Source organism: Theropithecus gelada, chromosome 4 (genome assembly GCF_003255815.1).
Source record: "Theropithecus gelada isolate Dixy chromosome 4, Tgel_1.0, whole genome shotgun sequence".
Taxonomy (NCBI): Eukaryota; Metazoa; Chordata; class Mammalia; order Primates; family Cercopithecidae; genus Theropithecus; species Theropithecus gelada.
The window spans coordinates 84,642,005-84,646,954 of NC_037671.1; positions in this window are offsets into that span (position 1 = coordinate 84,642,005).

Sequence of the window (4,950 nt, forward strand, 5' to 3'; positions counted from 1 at the left end):
TTTTTTTTTTTTTTTTTTTTTTTTTTTTTTTTTTTGAGACAAGAGTCTCGCTCTGTCGCCCAGGCTGGAGTGCAGTGGCGCAATCTCCGCTCACTGCAAGCTCCGCCTCCCGGGTTCACGCCATTCTCCTGCCACAGCCACCACCCCCCCACCCACCCACCCAGTAGCTGGGACTACAGGCGCCCGCCACCACGCCCGGCTAATTTTTCTGTATTTTTAGTAGAGATGGAGTTTCACCGTGTTAGCCAGGATGGTCTCGATCTCTCGACCTCATGATCCACCCGTCTCGGCTTCCCAAAGTGGTGAGATTACAGACCTTAGCCACCGCACCGGGCCACACTATCTCTCACATCTTATTTTCATAGTAATAAAAAGCCTGCCCAATCAAAAATTAAAGACTTTTGTTCCAAGAAAGACACTGTCTAGAGAATGAAAAGCCACAGACTAGGGGAAAAAAAAGTCTTTGCAAAACACATATCTGATAAAAGAGTGTTATACAATAAAATATACAAATAATTCTTTTTGTTGTTGTTGTTGAGACGGAGTCTCTCTCTGTCGCCCAGGCTGGAGTGCAGTGGCGCCATCTCCACTCACTGCAAGCTCCGCCTCCCAGGTTCAAGCCATTCTCCTGCCTCAGCCTCCCTTGTAGCTGGGACTACAGGCGCCCGCCGCCGCGCCCGGCTAATTTTTGTATTTGTTTAGTAGAGACGGGGTTTCACCGTGTTAGCCAGGATGGTCTCGATCTCCTGACCTCGTGATCCGCCCGTCTTGGCCTCCCAAAGTGCTGGGATTACAGGCGTGAGCCACCGGGCCCGGCCACAAATAATTCTTAAAACTCAATAATAAGAAAACACACAACCTAATTTAAAAATTGGCAAAAATGTTGATATCAAGTGTTAGGCAAATAAAAAACAAAAAAAAATTTTTTTGTTTTTTGGTTTTTTTTGAGAAAGTCTGCTCTGTTGCCCAAGCTGGCGTGCAGTGGCACAATCTTGGCTCACTGCAACCTCCACCTCCTGGGTTCAAGCAAGTCTCATGCCTCAGCCTCCCGAGTAGCTGGTATTACAGGCTTCTGCCACCAGGTCTGGCTAATTTTTGTGTTTTTAGTAGGGACAGAGTTTCACCATTTTGGACAGGCTGGTCTAGAACTCCCGACCTCAGTGATCCACCCGCCTCGGCCTCCCAAAATGCTGGGATTATGGGCATGAGCCACTACACCTGGCAACAACAACAACAACAAAATTTAATGAGCAAAAAATGTGAACAGATAGCCCACCAAAGGGGATGTACGAATGGCAAATAAGCATGTGAAAACATGCTGAATATCATATGTCATCAGGGACTTGCAAATTAAAACAGAAAATAGCCAAGATATGAAATTAACCCAAGTGTTTATCAGTGGATGAATGGATAACAGAAAATGTGGTATACATACACAATGGAATATTACTCAGACATAAAAAAAAGAATGAAATTCTGTCATTTGCAGCAAGATAAATGGAATCTGGAGACCATTATGCTAAATGAAATAAGCCAGGCACAGAAAGACAAATATCACATGTTCTCATTCACATGTGGGAGTTTAAAAAGTTCATCTCTTGAAGGTAGAGAACAGAGTAATAGTTACCAGAGTCTGAGGGGAGGGAGGCGTGTTGAAGAGAGGTTGGTTAATTGGTACAAACATACAGTTAGATAGAAGGAATAAATTCTAGGGTTTGATAGCACAGGAGGGTGACTATAGTTAACAATATATTGTATATTTCAAAATTACTAGATTTGAAATGTCCCCAACACAAATAAATGATAAATGTTCAAGGTGATGGATATCCTAAATACCCTGAGTTGACCATTACACATTGTAGCATGTATCAAAATACCACATGTACCCTATAAATATGTACAAACATCATATATCAATTTTTAAAAAAACCAGTGAGATAGTATTATATACCTATTAGAATGGCCAAAATCCAAACCACTGATAACACTAAATGCTGATGAGGATGTGGAGCAACAGGAACTTACATTCATTGCCGGTGGGAATGCAAAATGGTACAGTCACTTTGGAAGACAGTTTGGCAGCTTCTTGCAAAACTAAACATACTGTTATCATACAATCCAGCAATCACACTCTGGTATTTACTCGAATGTGTTAAAAACATGTCTACCCCAAAACCTGCACACCAATGTTTACAGTAGCTTTATTCACAGTTGCCAAAAATTGGAAGCAACCAAGATGTCCTTCAATAGGTGAATGAATAAACAAACTGTGATACATACAGGATGGAATATTATTTGGCACTCTAAAGAAATAACATATAAAACCACAAAAAAACATGGAGGAATCTTAAGTACTTATTGCTAAGTGATAGAAGCCAATCAGAAAAGGCTATATACTCTATGATTACAATTATATGACATTCTGGAAAAGACAAAACTATAGAGACAGTAAAAAAATCAGTAGTTAGGCCAGACACAGTGGCTTATGCCTGTAATCCTAGCACTTTGGGAGGCCGAGGCGTGGGAATCACGAGGGCAGGAGATCGAGACCATCCTGGCTAACGCAGTGAAACCCCATCTCTACTAAAAAATACAAAAAATTAGCTGGGCATGGTGACTGGCATCTGTAGTGCCTGCTACTCGGGAGACTGAGGCAGGAGAATGGCATGAACCCAGGAGGCCAAGCTTGCCATTAGCCGAGATCGTGCCACTGCACTCCAGCCTGGGCAACAGAGTGAGACTCTGTCTCAGAAAAAAAAAAAAAAAAAAAAAAATCAGTGGTTGCCAGGGGCTCAGGAGAAGGGAAGGAGAAATGAATACATTGAACATGGGATTTTTTACAGTTGTGAAATTATTCTGATGCTGTAATGATGAAGACATGTCATTATATATTTGTCAAAACTCATAAAATGTAAAACAAATAGTGAACCTTAATGTAAACTATAGACTTTAGTTAATAATAATGTATTAGTATTCATTTGTCAATTGTAACAAATGAAGAAATATACAGGACTAATGCAATATGTTAATAATAGAGGAAACTAGAGGGTGGAGGAGGTGTTGGTGAGAGGGTAAACAGAAATTCTGGGCCGGGCGCGGTGGCTCAAGCCTGTAATCCCAGCACTTTGGGAGGCCGAGACGGGCGGATCACGAGGTCAGGAGATCGAGACCATCCTGGCTAACACGGTGAAACCCCGTCTCTACTAAAAATACAAAAAAATAAGCCGGGCGAGGTGGCGGGCTCCTGTAGTCCCAGCTACTCGGGAGGCTGAGGCAGGAGAATGGCGCAAACCCGGGAGGCGGAGCTTGCAGTGAGCTGAGATCCGGCCACAGCACTCCAACCTGGGCGACAGAGTGAGACTCTGTCTCAAAAAAAAAAAAAAAAAAAAAAAAACCAGAAATTCTGTACCTTCTTATTTTTCTGTAAATCTAACAGTGAGCTAAAATAATTGTTTATTCATTAAAAGAAGGCTGATGTTTTAAATATACTAGAAATGTTAAACATTCTTTGCATTGGTTTTATCTTTTTTTTTTTTTTTTTTTGAGACAGAGTCTCACTCTGTCGCCCAGGCTGGAGTGCAGTGGTGCGATCTCGGCTCACTGCAAGCTCTGCCTCCCGGGTTCACGCCATTCTCCTGCCTCAGCCTCCCGAGTAGCTGGGACTACAAGCGTTCGCCACCAGGCCCAGCTAATTTTTGTATTTTTAGTAGAGATGGGGTTTCACCATGTTGGCCAGGATGGTCTCAATCTCCTGACCTTGTGATCCACCTGTCTCGGCCTCCCAAAGTGCTGGGATTACAGGCGTGAGCCACCGCGCCCAACCTTTTTTTTTTTTTTTTTTTTTTAAAGGTTAGAAACTCAGTGTCATTTCAGCTTTTTGGCTTTTAACTTTTATGATAGAAGGTAATGGATTAAATTACCAGAAGCCACAGAGTATATACCAGTAACTACAAAAAAGACAGGGGTAATGTAAACGTAAACCCAAACAATGGTTTTTTATCCAGGTATTCCCATCCTAATCTAAATGGAGTTCCAGAATAAGAGCACTCTTTGGTTGTTCAGATTTCAAGATGATTCATTGCACAAAAAAAGAAAACTATTGTGATAGTTGTTTTCACCGAACATGTCCATCATGGTGTATCTGAAAGCTCTTTTCCAGGGTGACTCCACCCAAAGCTCCTGCTAAGGGAGCAGCCTAGGCTGTCTTACTCTGCAACACCCACTCATCCTTGCCTTGCCACAACTAATTGGACCAGCGTCTGGAACCAGAAGATTCCTATAGAAAAAAAAAAACCAAAGGTAGAATCAGTGTCATGAGGAGGGAGTTAGAGCTGGGGCTATAAGAGGTCATGTCAAACTAAGTTATAAGACAGCAGAAACTATAAATAAGCAGGGCCCAGGATGAATTTGGAGAAGTTAGCAGGAAGCCAGATTACACAGGAAATCATTGAAAGATTTCAAATGTTTAAAATTAGTATTTAGGGCAGGGTGTGGTGGCTCACGCCTATAATCCCAGCACTTCAGGAGGACGAGGCAGATGGATCACTTGAGGCAAGGAGTTCAAGACCAGCCATGGCGAAACCTTGTCTCTACTAAAACTACAAAAATTAGCTGGGTACGGTAGTGTGTGCCTGTAATCCCAGCTACAGGGGAGGTTGAGGCATGAGAATCACTTGAGCTAGGGAGGCGGAGGTTGTAGTGAGCCGAGAGAGCCTAGATTGTGCCACTGCACTCCAGCCTGGGCAAAAAGAGTGAAACTGTGTCTCAAAAAATAAATAAATAAATAAACAAACAAACATAAGATGAAATAAAATTAGTGTTTAGAACTTTAGAAACTGAATAGTTATTGGAGGTTGAGGATAGAAGTGGAACCAGATGAGGGGTGGCAGTTACTTGGACTAAAGGTGTGGTGAAGGAAATAGAAGTGGCCATATTCACAGTGTATTTTCA